This window comes from Pinus tabuliformis, chromosome Q (genome assembly GCF_031772625.1).
Source record: "Pinus tabuliformis cultivar Carrire ecotype Pingquan chromosome Q, CPIR1, whole genome shotgun sequence".
In the NCBI taxonomy this organism is placed as follows: domain Eukaryota; kingdom Viridiplantae; phylum Streptophyta; class Pinopsida; order Pinales; family Pinaceae; genus Pinus; species Pinus tabuliformis.
Genome location: NC_142296.1, coordinates 468,136,359 through 468,158,514, shown reverse-complemented (window position 1 = coordinate 468,158,514; position 22,156 = coordinate 468,136,359).

The window sequence follows — 22,156 nt, the reverse complement described above, 5'->3', positions numbered from 1 at the left end:
AACTAGAAAAGCTCCAATTCAACTCCTAATTTAGAAAACGCAGTAAAAATAGCCTAATCGATAAGCTTATAAGGAGATAAAAGGCACACAATTAATCAATCAATTCTTGAGCATGATTTTGTGAGCAAGAGAGCTTATGGAGGAATGATCCAAGTGTTCCTTGTGCGAATTATTGAGGAAGGAAATTTTCTCTTTCGAGTGCGCATAGAAATAGAGGAAATACCTATTTAATAGGAGCTTAGCCAATGATAGGAAATAGGATATTATTTCCTAAGGTTTTGTGTTGGAAAATAAGAGCCTCTAGTGCATATAGGAGAAGGAAGCAGGTCAGCTATCAGGTAGAAGTTTCAGGCCTAGGGCAGGTAGGAAAATTTGTGTATTCTCATATTAGAACTAGCTTGTATGTGTATTAGATCTATTGCTTAATTTTTCTTAATAAATATATGAAGAAAGAGAGGGTTTCCTTGTTGGGTTCCCTAGAAAAATTGTGTGTTTTATTGTGTAAATTTTGTGAAATTATTTCTGTTCTACTTCATTGCTATTTGGTAGATAAATTATGTGTCTGTGTGAAAGGAAAATTTGTTTTCAAATTGTTCATAATAGTAGATCAGAATTTTGTGGAAAATCTACAGTGAATGTCACATTAAATAAATAAGTAAATATGATAAACTGCCAAGAAAATGAATCCAATGTGATCTATTGGTTAAAGAGGGTATATGTTTATCCCTGAAACAAAGTCATTCATTTGGGTAGTTCTAAAATATATCGATACTGTACAAGAAATATCTTTGTCTGAAATAACCCAGACTGTGAATGTTGTCAGGATGTCATGCCAAATACTCAAGAGTGCCTATTTGATGAAAGGGCAACAAGTTCAAAATCCTATCAATTATGTTCCGGGTTTCTTTGTAGCATACGTTTGTAGAAGTGTGACCCCATGAGTTAGTAGATGTCCATGCCATGTCATCAAAATTGATTGATATGATAATAGGTAGGGATTCCTTAAAAAGGTTTGGTACATTAACAATAAAATTTTGAAAATTTGACTTTGGTGAAACTTCACAGGTCTATCGGTGCCATCCCAAAAATTGTGTTAATCGAATGTATAAGGATTGACATAGTTTTTTTTATTTTTTTCAAAACTGAGATCATGTAATTTTTACATTTCTATATTGATGGCATGGTTGCTATAGATATATTTTGGTTATCCTAGTAATATTCAAATGCATCTAGTTTCAAAATACAATATAAAAAACTTACTACTATAAAGAAGCTTGAACAAACAAGTAACACAAAAAATAAGTACAGAAAAGGAAAAAACACAAATAGTGTCAGATGTGAGAAATAAACCTCTATTGCATCTAGCAAGTTCCCTTCATGTTTGTACAAAACTCCATAGTGTGTGAGAGAACAAGCATTATGAGGATCAGGCGCGAGAGCTTCTACAAAGCATTCAAATGCCTTTGGAATGAGACCTTGTATTTGGTGACAAATTCCATTTCCAATGTGAGCCTCGACAGTGATAGGCTCTGTTTCTAGAACAAATTCATAGATACCAAGTGCATCTGCAAACTTATTCCTCAATTATAGTATATTAACATATGACAATGCATCCTTCCCTTAAACTTCTTAGAGGCAAGGACGAAGGGGAGGAAACAGGAAGAAGAGAAGTATATTAACATATGACAATGCATCCTTCCCTTGAAACTTCTTAGCGACGAGAATGAAGGGGAGAAGATAGGAAGAAGAGCATAAGTAGAAGTAGGGTTGGCACTAGAAGTGTTGCTCATTGAATAACGACTCACTGCTCCATCATCATTCGAAGGTAATGGCCTCTATGAGTGTTCACTGTTTCCTGCAATATCCCCACACCCTTTGAGCATTCAATATTTGAGACTAAGTGAATTGAGGTTCTATCCCTGCCATAGTTGGATCCATTCCTCTCTTCAATGCCCCCAATATAATACTGCTTCTCTTCACAACCCTGCCTCACCAAAATGAAAACACATGACCATGGTTACAAACTTATTTCCAAAAGTCAATCATATAGTAACCCCACTAAAATCCATTACCAATGATGCCAACGATGGATTAAATCCTCCAGGAACCTCACAAAAAAATTATTATAACACACCACATTCAAACTAAAGACCCTAATAAAAATTGATCAAATGCATTCAGTGCTTGGGATTCGGCGTCTCGGATGATTATCTTACAATCGACCAGGATAGAATTTGAATGACTACCTGTTCAACCATGGAACAAAAAAACAAACTTTGAAACCATGAAATGTTAAACTCCCACCAAATTAATAAATGCGATAGAGGGAAATATAAAAGCAAAAAACAAAGTTGATATAAAAAATATTGAATAGGGAAACAAAAAAAAATGAAGAGGGAAACAAACCCAGGTCCTTTAACTCTTAATTGGGTGAAAAATGGGTAATGAAGAGAATGTTATAGGTTATAATAAGGAATATTTCACACATTAGATGACTTCTAAATATAAGTCTTTCTTTTTTTTAGTCATTTTTCTAGTCCTTTGTCTTGAGGAGGGTGATATAGGTTGTTAGAAGGAAGAGATCACTAACATTAGATTTTTTTAAATATTCTTTCTAGTTTTTATTCATGTTCTTTTATCTTTTTCCTTTTTTCTATATTTTTATGTTTTTTTATTGACTTTTATAAATAAAAATATTTTCTATGTTGTTAGGAAAATTTAAGCAAATAGTCAAAAAAATCTCCCTAAACTAAAATGATTAAAAGACAAAAAAACTAATAGATATTGATATAGAGGCATGGAAATAAATTTTTAGACGATTACAAGAGGCGGGAAAAAATCAAAAGTGAGTGTAACATGAGGAGTGGACCTAAAGATACTAGCATGCATGGTGGAAAATTTATGTCCCTTGCACCTTGTAAATTGTTGATTTCATATAACTAGATGGAATTATTTGATTAGATTAATTTTTCTTTATTATGTTCTTTCAAATTAATAAATGCTAATTGTGAAAATGGACCACTTCCCTATGTTCAAGTATTTATTTTGCATTAATACACATCTCTTCTCATTTTATGTATACTTATATATTCAATTGTTAAAAACTAAATTGGGGTGAAAATGCGGTGGTGATGATAGTCATTAAGAAGAATCATTTGTGTGTCTATATATATATATTTCACTTTTTCTATTTATGACAAGGATATTGACCATGTTAATATGTTTTGAGGTTAATCATTTTATTAAAATGATGGGAAACTTCTATGTTGGTTTAGTAGTGTTTTTCTTTGTTTTTTAAGATTCGAACATATGACATTTTAAAGTCAATATTAGTCTGCAAAATGTTGAAGCTCAACTGCAAAGTTAGCCTATCAAAAAAAAAGTGTTTAAGGAAGTATAATATTTCAGCCAATCTATAACAGCCTTTGAATCCCCTATCACTTGTAAATTTAGATTGTTGAAGTGACACAATTAAAATGACTAACATAAACGACTAAACCATATTATTGTAGTGCTTGTTAAGTAATCATATTTTTGTTCGTAGACTAAATTAGTCATTCATGTTAGTCATTTTTAGTTGTATTACTTATTAGCTAGTCATATATTTTTAACCCTGGACTAAATTAGTCATTTATGTAGTCATTTTTAGTTGGGTCACTTAATATTTGATCATTTTTTGTAGTATTTCACTTGGAAAAGTTGCAGTGACTAACGTTTTTAGTCACCTAGTCACTAATTTCTCATTTTCTACTAGTGAATAGAGGTGATTTATCTACAAGCCCAATTGATCAGGATATCGCAACCACCTCTTTTGTTGCATGCTTTTCATATATTTTCTTATGTGGAGAGGACTTATTCGTCCATGTCTTTTGATGAAAACCCAACTTATAGTCTATCGCATTGTCACTATGCTTATAGCATCATCAACAATAGAAAGGAATGCCTTCATAGTAAAGTCAACTATGACGAAATAGTGTCATTGTGAGAAAGAAACATCTCACCCTAGAGTCCTATCTACCTCAATGCACTCCCCAAGTTTGTTTCTAATCTCTATTAGTGCCTGTTGATCCAGGTAGATATTGGTGGCACCCTTCCTATTCCACTTGGACCCCCACCATTGTATCTTTCAGTTTTTCAGTTTCATTAATTGTAGCATAGTTTACTATTTTCAGCAGTTTTTCGGGTCCTAAACATCCGCAGCCATTTTGAGGCCCTAAATGATGTTTTTTGGGAAAAACACTAGTGGCAAATATCGGATTTAACTTAATATTCATTGTCAGGAGTTGTATTCCTCCAATGGATATTTCTAACGAGGTACCGTGTGCGTCAAACGAAGATCATATGCCAAAGTTACGACCCCGGGAAGTTGATGTACCAACTTACCCCAATGGGGCCCATAGTTTGGCGTTTCATCTCCTAGTGTTAGGTTTTTGAATGTGTAGGGTTTTCCATTATTTATCTATAATAAATAGACCTTCAAGCCTCATTGTAACACAGTTCATAGGAATGTCGTCACCATATCTCTTCTCAGAGATAAGCTACCATCACCCGAGCTAGTCTTATTTCCATTATATTTGTAAGCATATTTCAGTATTTGATATTAATGAAATGAAGTGTTATTCCTGTCACGTTTTTGTATTTATGGTTATATCTGTAATTTTTTGTGTTCCTGTTTAAGTACGAATCAGTGGTATCAGAGTGGCCTGATCTTTCTCTTTTTTTCTTTTCATGTCCTCAACAAGGTCAGGGTATAAGGAGTCAAGGCTCAATCTAGTTGAAACTTTACAATATTAGCCTCGCAAACCCAAATGGATTCCAATGGGGGAAGAAATGTAAAACGAGAGAGTAGGATATCCTATCAAAATATTTCTCGAGGAGGCCCTCGAGAAACAAAGGAACGTGATGATGGATAATTTTGCTCAGATCGTTCAACGGTTTCCCACCGGAAATGCATCCACATCCAAGAGCCACTCTTGAGGCACCACTCCTTTCAAGGTACAAGTAAACTTTAATAGTCCCATATTTGAGGGAAAAATAGAGGCAAGCGCTATAGATAAATGGTTAGATCTTGATAGAAGGATATTTTTAAGTTCATGATTTTTATATCTGAGAAAAGATTACTTTTTCTCTTCTCAAACTCGCCCCCCACATCAAGGACTGGTGGGAAACCTATTGTGAGTAGAAGGATGAAAATATGCCCTCACTATTTTCAGCCACATCCACTTGGAATTTGTTCTTGGATTCCATCAAGGAGCAGTACTACCTTGTTAGGAACTATGAGGATAAATACATAAAGTGGACCACACTGTAGTAGGGAAGGGACCATGATGTGTCAGAGTTTACCAATTTTTTTCATACCCTTCGTAGGAAGTTGTGTATCAAGGATTCTGAGAAACATTTGGTACTCAAGTACCGCGACTGCCTACACAAGTACATCTAGGATGAGATGGATTTCCTGGACATCTCCTCACTCGGAAAGGCTTACCAATACGCTGTCAAAATCAAGCATAAGCTTAAACAGAAAAAGCGAGACTTTAAACCTGCGAGTCCGAAGCAATGGAAAGGTGCCCCCAAACTACAGAACAAAGGACAAAGGCAAGGCAAGGTGGCCCAGGAAAACTCACCAAAGTCGCAAATAACGAACAACACCACGAAGCTGAAGAAGGACACAGGAAAGTGGTGTGAATTCCATAAGAGCTCCACTCACAACCAAAGTGAGTGTCGGGCCAAGCAGTCACTGTTGGCCGATCTGAAGGCTTCTGAATCAGATGCATGTTCTGACTCTGAGTCATAACCTGACAAGGGTAATGATAAAGGGAATTAGATTATAGATGCGAAGCCCAATGCCACTATTTCCACCATGAAGATCCATAAGGAGGAACCTGAAAATCGACAGGACGAGAAGCGCCTCTTCGACTCCCAGATATGGGTAAAGGGTTCCTCGATACAGTTCATTGTTGATAGTGGGAGCCAAAAGAACCTCATTTCAACAAAGGTCATGAAGCTGCTGGGCTTACTGACCACAACACACCCAAAACTGTACACCAGCGGGTGGCTTCACCAAGGACGGGATCTTCGCGTCAGCCAGTAGTGTCACCTTCCATACAACATCAAGCCCTTCACGGATGAGGTATTATGTGACGTTTCTCCTCTTGATGTTTTTGATGTATTATTAGGCCAGCCATACTTATGGAAGTGAAATGTTGTGTATGATTCAAGGCCTCTCGCTATTATTGTTACCTTGGGAAATAAGTTGTACAGGATACTAGAGGTAGCACTGCCTACTGCCATCTCTTTGGTACTCCAAAACAATGTAGTAAGATCATTACCAAAACCAGGAAATTTTTTTTCCTGATGATACGCCCTCAGGGAAAGAAGAAGACAGTGGTCACAACCTTCATACAGGGCCCCTCCACATGACAACAATATATGGACAAGGTCGTGGAGTAGTACGCGGACATATTCACCTCCTCCACAGGGGTGCCTCTACACTGTCAAGTCAAGCACTCCATTTACCTAACCCGGGTGTGTTGTTGCCCAGTGGACCCATTTATTGATGCTCTATTCTGGAGAACAATGAAATAAAGAGGAAAATTTAGGAGTTGTTGCAGAAAGGTCACATCCGGCTGAGTTCATCACCCTGTGGGAGCCTGAACGTTTTGGTACAGAAGAAGGATGAGACTTGGAAACTCAGTATTAACTATCAGGTGCTGAAAAAGATCAGTATAAGTAATAGGTACCCGATCCCACAAATTGATGACCTTCTGGACCAACTCAAGGGGGGAAATATTTCAACAAGATTGACTTGAAGTCTGGATATCACCAGGTACCAATTGAACCCTCCGATGTGTGGAAGATTGCCTTCAAAGCCAAGGAGGGCCTTTTCGAATGGCTGGTTATGCCTTTCAGGTTGACGAATGCTCCTACAACCTTCATGAGGCTGATCAATGACATCTTGCAACCATTCACCAACTCATTTGTAGTGGCATACTTGGATGACATCTTTATCTTCATCCAGAGTTCGAAAGAGCACCTCCCTATGTGCCAATTTGGAGAAATGCACTTTTGACATGACCCAAGTCCAGTATCCTGGATACATAATTGATGAACGGGGGGTGTATGTGGATCCATCCAAGATCCAAGTAATTCGGGATTGGATAGACCCAACAACTCTGAAAGAGCTCCACAGCTTTCTGGGCCTTGACAATTGCTACCATAGGTTCATGTTGGGGTTCTCTCATATCACTTGGCCCTTGAGTCAAGTCACTAAGGGAGGACCAAAAGCAAAATTCTTTTGGTTTGAATCTCAACATAAGGCATTCAAAAATTTGAAACATCGCCTCTACTCTACACCAGTACTCACATTACCTGACTTGCAACAACCATTTGAGATCAAGACAGATGCCTTTGACTATGCTATTGGGGCAGTCCTTACTCAACAGGGGCATCCAGTGGCATATCACAGTGAGACACTTTCAAACACAGTCTGGAAGTATCCCACTTATGAAAAAGAGGTATTCCATTGTGCAGGCCTACCAACAATGGAAGCATTATGTTTTGGGGTAGGAAATGGTCATCCACACAGACCACCAACCCCTGCAGTTCATACAGCCACAAGGGAAGTTGCAGAATGAACACAATCATAAGTCATCCACATACCTGCAACAGTTCCATTTGAATATCAAGTACAAGAAAGGTAGCACCAATAATGTTGCAAACTGCCTTAAACGACCCCTGTTCATGGTATTAACCACTGTGCTCAACTCTTGTGGGCACAAGACTTCTGATTGGCCACTTCTCTACAAAAGTGACCCAGAATTTTGCCACACATGGCAGATGGTCTTGGAGGGTCAGCACGTGCCAAATTTTCACCTCCAAGATGCATTATTATGCGACCTATGACACCTTTGTGTTCCTTCAAGCGAGCATGCCAAGATGATTTGGGAAGTGCACTACAATCGAGACGCTGGACATTGTGGGGTTGAGAAAACAGTGGCAGTACTGCAGAAGTATTTCTACTGGCCGAATCTTCGACATGATGTCGAGAAGTACATCAGATCCTGCACTGACTACGCCATTTCCAAATCTACCATCAAGAAGCAAGGCCTCTATACTTCGTTTCCTACCCCTAGTTGACCTTGGGAATCCATTTCCATGGATTACATGTAGGGCCTTCCTTCTACTAAGCATGGAAATGACTGTGTTTTTGTGGTCATCGACAAATTCTCGAAGATGGCCATTATGGTGGCCTGCAAGAAGACTATCACAATAGAAGCCACTACTAAACTCTTCTTTGAACGGGTGTGGGTACACCTTTGGATCCCACAGTCTATCATCTCATATCAAGACAATAGGTCTCTCAGTACATTTTGGTCTAGTCTTTTCTCGATGCTGGACACCAAGCTCACTAAGCCCACAACTGTACTTCCCCAAACTGATGGCCAAACAAAGGTCGTCAATAGGATGATTGTACATATTCGGTGCATGTACAACTCAAAGAATCCATGGACATGGGATGAGAGCCTGCCCTATGTCCAGCATAGCTATAATCGGGCTTTTCATAGCTCGACTAGCCACAACCCTTTTGAGGTGGGCTTGGGATTCTAGCCACTATTTCCCATTAATGTGGTCATAACATTTGCAGCTACTTAGGTAAATTTGGCTCATGTCCAGTCTGAAGCCGACAAGGCAAACAAATTCATTGAGCACATTCAACACATCTACCAACAGGTCCATGACATCTTGCACAAAGCCAATGCTAAGTACAAGCAGCAACATGATCAGCATCGGGTGCCACATAAGTTCGAGGTGGGTGACAAAGTTTGGCTACATTTGCAGAAGGAGCACCTCGCTGGGCCCCACCGCAAGCTTCACCCGCTCCAATATGGGCCATACACTATCTACAAGGTTGTAGGGGATAATGCCTTCAATCTCATTATTCCACCATTCCTTGGTCTACACCTAGTGTTCAATGTGGACCGCCTTCGGCCCTACTTTCCACCATTATTGGACACATCCGACATTGCAGAACAACTCACACCAATAGGGTTAAACCCAGACTGCATGGAAAATGTCACAACTGATTGGATCATGGACACATAGATCAAGAACACCAGACGACAAAGGATCCAACTATATCAAGCAGTCAAAGCAGGCCAACTCCTTCACCAGGACAAGTGGCTCACCAAGGACCAAGTTCAACAGAACTTTCCTCATCTCATGGAGGAACTCAACACAATGGGGACCATCGCTTCATAAGGGGAGAGGAATGATCCAAGTGGATATTGATGGCCTCCAGCTTGTTCCACTTAGACCCCCACCATTGTTTCTTTCATTTTTTATTTTCCTTAATTGTAGCACAATTTACTATTTTTGGCAGTTTTTCGGGTCATGAACTTCTGGAGCTATTTTGAGGCCCTAAATGACGTTTTTTGGGAAAACCACCAGCAAATACCAGTTTTCAACTTGATATTCGTTGTTATCGGTTGTAATCCTCGAATATATATATTTCTAACGAGGCACCTTGTGTGTCAAACAAAGAGCGTATGCCAAAGTTACGACCCCGGGAAGTTAATGTATCAACTTACCCCAACGAGGCCCATAGTTTGGTGTTTCATCTCCTAGGGTTAGGTTTTTGGATGTTTAGGGTTTTCCATTATTTCTCAATAATAAAAAGGCCTTCAAGCCTCATTGTAACATAGTTTAAAGGCATGTAGCCGTCACATCTCTTCTTAGAGATAAGCTACCATCACCCGAGCTAGTCTTATTTCCATTTTATTTGTAAGCATATTTCAATATTTCATATTAATGAAATGAAGTGTTATTCATGCTACATCTCTGTATTTATGGTTATATCTATAATTTGTTATGTTCCTATTTAAATTCAGATCACATGCGCTAACAAAAAATGTACTTTTATTCTTGGAAAGGGAACCTAGAGAGGTGTTTTATCCATCTTTTCACGCATAGGATCAAATAGAGGAGTCCAATGCTTGAGAAGAATTGGATAGGTGTCTATACTCCAAAAATTATTCATAACCCATTGAAACTCTATAAAAGAGTTGAAGAAAAAATGGTATCATCCCCTTACCAGGATCTTAAAATATGGAAAAGGATTGATCTATTCCTCCATTCCTTAGACATCCAATCATTGATTGTCTTCCCAATGAAGCAGAATCCTCGAACATCCCACCAATGAAAGATCGAACATTTGTATGACCTGATGCATCTCAGTACTATCACCTAGAACCATAAAGAGCTTCCCCTTCTTTCCTTTACAGATGATTTTTTTCTATTTTCTAGTTCCCGAAGGTTGAGGACTTAACACCAGTTTAAAGAAATAGTCATCATCTAGAGCAGAAACCCTAGAGGTGACTGTTTGGGCATCTGTTGGAACCAATTCTTAGGTGGAATCAAAGTATGCCACAAGAGAATCCACCTCTAGAAGATAGGTTGTTTGGAAACCCTCAAAGCTACCTAATGGAACAGAAATTGATGGTGGGTGGGATGAGGGAAAAACAACAACAGTGCAAGGTTCAACTAGAATTCAAAAGGGGAGCAAGAAATGTCCAACGTTTGTGTGCTAAAATTAGTAGGAAGACCCACAGAAAGGAAGGGTTGAATCTAACAAAGCTTTACCTACTATATAAACCCCAAAAGAGAACCCTAATGAATGTGTATCCTCGGTGGTAGCCATGGGAGGTAGGGATAGATGAGGGTAGGGATCCCTTTTTTAACCAAGTGGACCCCAGCTCACAGAGAGGGTAGGAGCATCAACAATAGATATTGGTAACCCCGAAGCTTTAGGGGGGACCAAACGACCACCTTGTTCTATTTTATGCTAATGAAAACCCTCCTCGTAACACTAACCTGGATGAAATATATCCCCATCAACATCTAGGGCCATGGACCCAAGACCAAAACCCTCCCCAAGTCTTGGTCTAACAATAGGTGCAAGGAATATTCTTTTGACAATCACGAGGTCCTCCAAATAATCCATCAGGATTTCCCCTGTGACAACTTCTCACAATAAACAATGAAAACTGTAATGGAGTAGGTAGCCACTAAGTATGTCTGTCATATGCGGGATAAAAATACAAAATTTTTGTAAAAGCCTCCCCCTTGTGTCAATTTTATTGTGAACAATCTCCCCTATACAGGATCCTCCCAACAAGAAATCGCCACTGGAAAACCCTATTTGTGTAGGTAGAATCGACGAAGAAACCTCTAAGGAGGATATATATATATATAGAGAGAGAGAGAGAGAGAGAGAGAGAAGAAATGGTTATTTTTAGAGCATCTTTTATGGTAAATTTTTCTCCAAATTTGGTATATGTTTCTAAGAATCGTAAATTTAAGTTGTTGAGAAAATAGGCATATTCTATAGTGCAGTATGAGGGTGATGTGTGATTCCATTCATGCTAAACCTAGAGTTGATATGTGTCTCTTTTAAAATTAAAAAAAAATATTATCTAAATAAAAATAAGAAGTCATTTATAATAAAAATAATAATGAATATATGTTGAGGTTTTCCATTACACCAAAACCTACAGGAATTATTAAACTTCCAAACCATTATCATTACATTTTTAAGTGGTCCCAGGGTGGATCCCACAATTGTGGTTAGTCCACGTGATCGATTCCCAAAGAAGTGAGTGTGAAAATCCAACAACCCCTTCAAACGTGAATCGAGGAATCGAACCTGGGCCGAGGCTCTAATACTATGTAAGTGCATCGTTACTCACAATGTTATTGTGTCAAAGTGTATAAAATATCTCCATTATATAGCAATGGAGGAGACGCATTTTCAGATCAGGATAACTATGACAACTTGACAAATGCAAGTCCTTATGTGAGCTTACAACTCACCATACTTAGCTCATAGGGAAATGAAGCATTGGAAAAGCCAACTCTAACACCCCCCTTAAGTGAAACATAGGGAGTAACTAAAAATAAATAAAACAAAGAATGGGTCCCAACAACAAGGCCTGATTAAGTACCCATGTACAAACTCTCATAAGTGGAGAAAGAGAGAAAAACCCGTAGGAAAAATCTCACCCCAAAAGGGAGAAAGATGTCATTGCTCAAATTATCATGGGGCTGAAATTGTAGATCCCCATAATGATCCATTGAATGGAAATAACATAGGCTTGCTCCAATAAAGAAGTATAGAGTGTTGAAGTACCAAAACTTTGAAGATGAGAGCCATGAAACCTAAATGAGGTTGGTCGATCTCTGAAGTAGGATTGTTGTAGAGTCACACAGGTGGAAAACATTATCAAATTCTCCCAAAAAATCTCCAGAGAAAATAGGCGTTGGTAAAAAACTAGGAAAAAGGCTTCAAACAGAAGCAACACCATCAACCAACAAAAAAACAATGAGGCCTAAAAGTATGGAAAATTTCATACAACAAAATTCCTAAAGCTATCTGAACACCATCACCATTACATTAATCAAACAAAAAAGATGACAATTGTTAACAAAGAAATGACAACAATATTTGTCACCATCTAGCCACCCCCCCTAAAACACAATTGCGGAAGAAGCAAGAATCAACCTTCTTCATTGTTAGAAAATCACCCCCCACCCCCCCCGCGCCCCCCCCGCCCCCCCGCCCCGCCCCTTGAAGCAAAACTAAGGGAAGAATGGAAATCAACAATGAATAATTGATGCAACATGATGCTATGACTTCTTCAAGAATTGTTTCAAATGATGCCATGACCATTCATCGATACATCCACAAATGATCTTGATGGTCAACACTAGTCCACAATTCATTCTCTCACGTCTCTTCTATAACGATCTAAATGCAGGACTAGTAATTGACTGAGAATGTTGATGCTTAGGTAATTTCTTTTGGTGAGGATGTACAAATAGCTTAGTTTTTTCCTCTGTAGACTCAGAGTTGAGTGCCAGAACATTTTCATCTGGAATGACATTAGAAGCCATGTCATCAATATGTTTATCACAATTAACAAGAGCATTTTCTTCAAGCACCTCAAAGTTGGATGTAGGTGATGAGGCAGTAGTAGGGTCGTATCCAAGATCTTCTCTTGAATTCTACACTAGAGGGTTAATAGGAACAACAATTCCCTGTCTATTCTTCCCAAGTCCACCTCCCATATCACCCATTTTTCTTAGCAATTGAGACCCAATACTAGTTGTATGGTTTTCAAAACTAGGTGTGACAATAACGTGTGATGATTCATGATCATCAAGTGTGGAAGAAGGAGAGCTTGACACCTTAACATCAATTGTCTCCATCTCAAATTCTTGAAGATGGCTAACTTCTAATTCAAGTTCCTGCTTAGATTCTTGTAGCTTTTGAATGACCTCAACCTTCTTAATTAGTTGTTGAGAGAAGGCATCATAATCTTGTTTCAAAAAACGATATTGCTCGATCATCATTTCTTTTAAACAATAAATCTCCATAATGTGTTGACTATTTTTCTCTTCCAGCCTCTTTTTCAAATTTGAGTGAGAAAAAGACTGAACTTCCTCTTGCAAGTCATCAAGGAGATCAATCTTCTCTTGGAATTCATCTACAAGCATCTAGAAATATTTCCCATGGTTGAATCCAGATGGTCAACCTTCTGGAGTTTCAAATTTGCAACCTATTTTTAAGGGTTGCATTCTCTGCTTGCAAAAGGGCTATTACTGACTGCAATTGAAAAACCTCTTTACGAAATTCATTTGTTACTTTTTTCTGACGAAGCTCCTACCATCTTTTACCCATCTTAAAAACATAATATTAATAAATATATTTTCAATAGTTACAACAGGAAAGAAAAATGACTTGTAAAAAAAAATTATGATGTGGAAGAGAGAAAATGCACGACCATTCTTAAGCCAAAAGAATAGATCAAACACATATTTTCATAGAATTTTACCCCTTATTTTTTAAGTCCTCCGTACTTCAAAAAACTTTAAAAACCCTTGATGAAAAACCACCTTTGTTAACGAACACTTTCCACTGACGACACAGGCAGCAAGAAAGAACACGTCACGCCCAAGAAACCTCTCATTTCATCTCATGAACACGCTCACTTGAAGAAAGATAGACAAAAATCTCAGGAATTTGCCGGCAGAATTTTGATTGTTGATTTTTTTTCCAGGAATCTCAGATTTTCCACGCCTTCGTAGGAAGCACTTTTAATTTCTGCTCTATTTGTTTCTCTGAACAAGAACAAAAAATGTTTCTTTCTCAACAGTCCTTAATGTTCTAATCCGTTTATCGAGCTTATACCATGGTGGAGAGTATCTTTTATTTGAAAGAGATTGTAGTCTCCAGATCCCATAACAGACAGCTTTCTTTGTGCGTGTTCATCGCGGATTTTTCTATTCACAACCAACAAACAAGTTACAAGCTCGAAATAGGAGCCGAAATGAATTCAATTGCTAGAAATTACAAGGAGAACTAGTTGAGCAGGTTTTTTTTTTTTTCGTTTGGGGCGGGGGGCCGTGGTGAAACGACCGTTGATGACCGAGAACCCTAAAAAAAATTATGCATGGCCTGACGTGGTCCATGACAACTTAAATTCTCACACTGGCCATCGCAACTGCACGCGTCCTTCAAGGCTGCCAATCAACCAAAACATAAAATTGCAGCTACCCGGCTTTGGCTTTATGATTACCTGGTTGACTCAACTCTAACTCCTTAATCGAGTTTTCTATCTCTACAAGATTCGATCCCTCGTCATTTGGCTTTATAGATTGATCGTCCACATGCGGTTCTCCACAGCCATGGCCCAGGAGTGTTGCTAGTGCAAGATTTTGTTGGTCGTGAATATGAACGAGAGGCGGGTAGACACACAACGCTCCACCCTTAAACTTGAAGACGTGAGATTTTCACAATAAATCTGGTCCAAATCATCACTTAATCAGATTTGTAGATCATAAGATCACGTTCATATCTGACAGATCCCAAGGAAATTTTGAGACCTCACTGAAACATAAACCTCATTCAAGGATATCTGATACTCAAATAGATTTGTAAATTTGTAAATATGGAAAATAATTGCGAAATTTCAGTAAAAAAATAAAACTAAAAATTAAATAAAATTGGTTTTTTTACATCTTCTAGAAATTAAATTTTGATAATCAAAATGTTTTACACAAAATATTTTTACCATTGAAAATTTTAATAATCTATATTTTTAAGTTACTAACATTAATATGTTTAAACATAATTTTGAAGTTTTTTCAAAATAAGAAAGGTAAGAATATCTTATTCTATTTGTATTGTGAGTATATAAATTTTAAATGGATATTACATTCTACTTAATGTTTATTAATTACACTTTGTGATAGAATAGGATGTAAGTTATGTAAGTTATTGGTAAATATATTACTTTATCTATTTATTTTGTATTTAAATGTTACCAACAAAACAACTTTATTATCCCAACTAATTATGCATTTGAATGTTATGAATTGATTGTAAAGAGTATACTCAAGATCTTGCAACTGCTCAATTGTTCAATTAAATTTTCTCCCCTTCAACTTCATATCAAAAGTGAAAGAGTAGCAAACATTCAAATTTAAAGACAATCCAATTAATTTAAAAACATGTAATTATGAAAATAAGTTTCCAAGTTTTAAAAAGATATGCATAAGAACTAAAGTCTAGCTTGAATGCTAAATGCTACTATTGAAGAAAAACTATTTAACATAGCTAGTTGTTTATTACTCCAACAATAAGATATAATATATTATCACTCCCATTTAGCCTACTAGTGATGATGTTATTGTGGTGTAAACTTAGAAAATATTTTACTATAAGATATACCTTAAAACAAATTGTTCCAAGCAATACAATGCTATGATGTGGAGAAGTGAAAGGAATTGAATGAAAAATATATATCCCATGTGTTGGCCATGTGACTTCCCCTCAATGATCGAAATATCATTATACCACATGGTTGGAACAATGTCTCTTAATAGCACATCTCTATTTTGTTACTTTTATGGGATTTTTGGGTTGTTTTTTTGTGTCATTCTAACCTACTACCTTATTATATGATTACATGATTATTATGATTATCATGTTGTTGAAAATCATAATATCACTGTGATATGTAAATATTGTTAAATGATGTAAGCATGAGAGTATGTTGGGATGCTTTCAATATTTAATGTTGCTTGCTTTATGCTAAGTCTTGATCCTTAAGCTTTCATTTTAGCATTAAATTCCTTTATAAACAATGTTGCTTGAGAAGCCCTTATAAATATTGTAAACTAAAAATTTTCTCTTTTATGGTCTCTCAAAATAATGTGATATTAGTTATTGCAAAATGAAATCCAACATTAATCATTTTAAATTGATAGAATTAAATATATCAAAAATTAACATTGTATAGGGAAATCCACTTCTATATTAAAAATATTTTTTTATTAAATTTGAAGTTATAATTTTGATATAAATAATATGACCAAATTAAAATGATGACAAAATTACAAAATTTCAAATTTATAAAATATTTAACTTTATTTATTACCTAATTAAATTAAATTTTCATATTAAATTTATAATCAAAATATGATTTTTTTAATAATAAATGAGTTACTATATATTATAACTCCACTATTGAATTCATATAATTTAAGAACATTTAGAATGCATATTGAAAAATGAGAGCTAGTTATTACTAGAAAGTTATCACAGTGAGGTTCATGTTGAATAAGTTGAAAAAACATATAATTATAAAATATAAAATTTTAAGATGTTAATTAATTGATTATTATTAATATTATTGGATATTTTATTATTTTTATATTAATATGTATTCCATTAGGATCTTCTTGAATTAAATATATAGATTTATTTAATACTGTAACAAATTTATTTTTGTTAAGATTAAATGAAATTCTAAAAATATTATTTCATTGTATATAAATACTTTACATAATGGTAAATTCTTTTTTATTTAAAAAATTATTATATATTTATCAAATTTATTGTTAAAAAAATTATTTACTATAATGTTCATTTATTCCTTAAATACACTAATTTATATTAACAAATTTATTGTTAAAAAAATTATTTACTATAATGTTCACTTATTCCTTAAATACACGAATTTATATTGACAAATTTATTAAGACTACCATAGACAAATATGAGAAGGAAATTTATTTTTTAAGAAATTTTTCCTTTTTATAATTAATTTTTTAGGCAAATCAAATTTTTGTATATTATCATAAATGTACATAAAATACAAACTTGAAGAACTTGAAATGTTTGTGTTATGGATAAAATTTTGGACAACGAAACCATGTGGAGACTGCCTTCCCATGAAAGGGAAACCAAATGGTCTCTCATGTTATTTTTCTATGAGTCTTCGCTACTAGCAATTATCTTTGATGTTTATAATTTTTTCACATTCTTATACATTAATTCCATCATTCAATAATTACACAGAAGAAAGCAACCATATAGCAAGCAAAATCTTAAAGAGACAACTACACAAAGAACACAAAGTTTTACCCTAGGAAAACCCACACAACCTTTTCCTTAGAGAATTAATGTAACAAGAGATACGTCAAAGTCAACTAAACTCCAAAAACTAAGTCAACCCTCCACTATTATGTCGAAAGAAGCTCTACCACAAGGTCAAGAAAACATTCTCCAAGCCTTCTTTAGAACTCACATTATGTCTCAAAGATCAGCCTCAAAATGTGTACTATATCTCAAAGATATATTACATAAATAAGGTCTGAAAGAGGTCCTGTAACTTTGCCTTAGAATCTGCACTCAAATAGAGATATGCCACAGATATGAGACATCCAAATGGGGCTTAAACAATACCTCTATATCTGCCTCTAAGTTCGGATGATGCCACAAAGAGTGTGTCGCATATCTGCACCATTCCACAAAGGTTTATGTGCCTCAGACATGCACTGTTATAGAGATACATTTTCCTTAGACTTGTGCTCTATCACAAGCTCATACTTGCACTCTATCATAGCCTTAGAACTCATATTCTTACAACCTCAAAACTCACATTGTTACAACCTTAGACCTCGCATTCCACAAAAATAATTCATGCCTCAGAACTCACATTCCACAAAGAGATATATCTTCCCCAAATTCTTCGTATTAGCCTCAGATCTTCGCATAAGCCTCAAAGATATATGTGATCTGAAGTTGTTTATTTTGGAGAGAAAATAGGTTCTATTTATAGTTGTTCATCCATGCGAAGGGCACGACCCTTGGGCAAGCCAACTTGATCCTTAGAGGGCTGACTTGGTCTTTGTAGATGAAAAAATACAAATTTAAAATTTTCATTTACCTGCTCTTAAAGAACATACAAATAAATCATTTATTTTTTCTTGCAAACATGAAGAACATGCTTTATAAATTTTTTCTTTTGCAAATACAATTCATATTTGAATATTATAAGGACAATAGAATATTATGAAGACTGACCATAGCTACAAAATTCAACATCCCCTAGAGTTTTGAGCCTTAGTGTGAACATTAGCACAACAAAATAGAGGAATTCTAAGGAGAGAGCCATGTTCCCATGACAAGGAAACCAAATGATCTCACAGTGAGTTCATGTGCAAGACATTGACCATATGACATCAAAACCAAAAAGAACATGGTAGAAATTAGAGGAGAAAAATGACATGTGAATGAAAGCCTCTAAGAGTAAAAGGCCATGGAAGTTCATCATGCTCGGCATGGAGGGAGATTGAGAGAGGAGAGGAAGATCTAGATAGAGATAAAGCTTAAGTGTGGAAAGAGATATATGGAAGAAGAGAGATAGAATCATAGAAAGTGATGGGAGGGAAGAGAGAGAGAGAGAGGGAGAGAAAAAGGATAGAGGGATGGAGATAGAGAAAAAGATGGAGGTGAGAGAGAGAGAAGGAAGGAGGAACAATGGGAGAGAAGGGAGAAAACTAATGCCATGAAAGCACACATGTTCTATTATGTGTGCATGGTCATGCCATGAACAAACAACCGTGAAAAGTTGAGAGAGGAAGGTATATAGGGAATTTAATGTTTTGGATGTTAGAACCAAGGAGGTATGCATAGTATTGAAAATATGTGCACATTATTTAGAATGCATGTGCATTCCTAAGAAAGGATATATGCTTATTTTGCTAGTATTTCTCCCCATGTGTTTGATACTCACATGACTTCCAAACAAAAATTAGTGAACAAGCATAGAAGAGGAGAGACTATGTTAAAAAATTGTATGAGTTTTTTGTAATTGGAAAGAATATTTCTATTCACTTGTGTTATTAGTAATCAATTTTTTGTCTTATTGTGTAACTAGAAGACAAATTTTATGTAATTATAAGGAAATTTGAGTAATTTGAAGACAAATATTGTCTTGTTGAGGAATGAAAAATGAATTTTTGTCTTCTGGCATAACTGGAAGGAAACTTTTATCTTGTTAAGTTGGGAAACATTTTTTGTCCTTTTTTCTAAGATTGGAAGACAATACATCTTCTTGTGTAATTGTAGGATAATTTTTGTAACTGGAAGATAATTTATATCTTTATTTGTGATTGGAATAAATTTGTTGTCTCATTGTAATTACAATCCATTCAAACATGGGGAACCATTATTGTTAGAAAATAAATTCATCAAGGAAAAAATAACCCATAGAAAATATCATTGAACCAAGAGGAAATTCCACAGTAGGTATAGCTGTTGAGAAATGGCAACAAGAAATTCCAGTTTAATTTGTCCTTGAGTTAAACTAAGAATTAAAATCGAATTCTATTCTCATAGCAACTTGTAAATAGTTAATTAAGTTTAATTAACTTAATTAAATTAGGAATTTCGAGTTGGAAGTCTTTCTATAGTCATGTATATCTTCTCCCTAAGTTTTAGGGGTCCAGTATGAGTTTAAATTCAGTTGGAAATTAGATCACTCAGTTTACTGAGTTAAGTTCAATTAAATTAGTTCCAAAATGTTTGAGGAACTAATAGAGATTTAATAGTGAGTTGGTGGACTAGTGCCTCCACAAGTGTCACTCTAGTTAACTAAATATTCCCTCATCAGAAACCCATGCATCTCGATTCTGAGAAAGACCCAGATGAGAGTAGAGTACAGGGACATTGTATCATCAGCTGTATTGTTTACTGGAGTGTAAATATCATGCATGCATCAGAGATTGATCCTTTGTTTGGATTGCGCAGTTTTGAAGCATGAATTCCCTTTAAATACAGGATATTCATCCTAGGAATTAAGCAAGAGATTAGGGGCTTGGAGAGCTACAGAATTGGTTAAGTGTTGGCCAAGAGCTTGCTTGTGAGCTGAGAGAGTTGAGAATACCTGTACAAAATTGTTCTAGTGAGAACAAGCTTTGTATCTTCACTCGTATTTCTGATATATGCAATATAGATAGTGGGATTTTGAGCAGTAGCTTTCCCTCGATACATCTTGTGTTATGTGCCATTGATTTATCTTCTTGTTGTTCATACTTTTTTCATTGATCTATTGGCTTATGCTGGTTAAAAGTAGAAGTAGATTCTTGTCCTATGCTATAGTACATTGCATGAGCTTATGAATCTGTAGGATTTTCTACAATAGCAATATGAAAACTTTTAGGAAAGGATAATCCAACTTATAACACAATAGATGAACCTTTAATGAATATTCCATTAGAATGATTTTTTTAGGATTATCAGATGATGATGAAATTGCTTGGAGTTGATTATTGTGTAGATGAAATTAGAAAGATGATTGGTGAACAACTTCTTGATGAAGACGTTCTTGTGGTTCAACCTCTTGTTAAACAATGTGACAATTTAGAAGCTACTTCTAAGCATGTCGACTCCCATTTTAAGAATGCAAATACATAATAGAGAGATCAAGAGTTCTAGAATACATGTCTATCACCCCTACCTAGATTGGACATTGTGCGATGAAGAACTCTGAAATGCCTTCATGTTGATGAAAGTGGTTTATAGTTACTTGAACAAGATACCTGAATGAAATATTTGTTACAATCCTATAAAATTATCAAATAATAATTTGAATGTGTGACATCCTTGGAAAATTCCCATGTTGTAAATAATGTATCTATTTTTGTTAAATTCAAATTGGCTGAGATATTGGGACACAAATTCCAAAACTTGAGGAGGAGGATTTCCTCGGAAGTTGGAGGAAGTTGGTTATTAATGCTAATCATGGGAAGTTGACTGGTGTGCCCTGAATGAGATGATTATATCTTGACTTCAGCCAGAGAAAGAAAATATTACAACCATACCTGTTTGGAAAAATCTGCAAAAGAAAGAGGACAAAAGTTAAAGTATGGTGGACTACACTGGCAAGGTAGTTGTACTAGTCAGGTGCACATCCACACAACTAGTATACGGTTGCAACTACAATAGTGGGAGGTTGCAAAGAAAAAATTCTAAATAAAGTGGGGAATCCATTCGATCATGGATTCATTCCTTCAAAGGGAAGATCTTGATTCATGCATTCATCAATTTTCATGAAGGGCAATTCAATTTTCATGAAGGACGAATTATTTATATTTGCACCTCTTCTTCTCTCATCTTACTCCAACACCTCACACAAAGTTTCGTACTTACTTTCCTATTATTAAAGTCATTTTTAAGTTACCATTCTCTTTTATTATGCGTTCTCTTCTTGAGTCCAGAGTAATCATTTATACATAGGATTCTTTCATAAACTAAGCATTACACCTTTTAGTTTAATAAGTTATGTCTCTAATGTTGTATGTGTTTTGATAATTTCAATTTCTTTATCTTTGCTATCCAAATAATGATAATATATGTTTAAAGACAACTTTATTGAGAAACTTAAAAAATGGTTCCCTACATTTATAAATAAGATTCCTAATAAAATAAAAAATGTAAACTAATACAACTTATAAAAAAAATTGAATCAAACCATCACAAACATAAAACTTATAACCATACAATAATAAAAATAATAAATTAAACTAATTCCTTAAATTTTATATAATATATATAAACTTTTATTATTTTTTTACATAAAAATTAATGTTTATTTAAATTTTTATAGAATTGTTTTGTATTCTAATATAAAACTTTCATATGCTTTTTAAAATAAAAATTAAAATTAAACACGCAGGTAAAAAAAATTTATACTATTCTTATTAAATTCTCATCATATCCTCTTTTATATATATATAGATATTCTAAAAA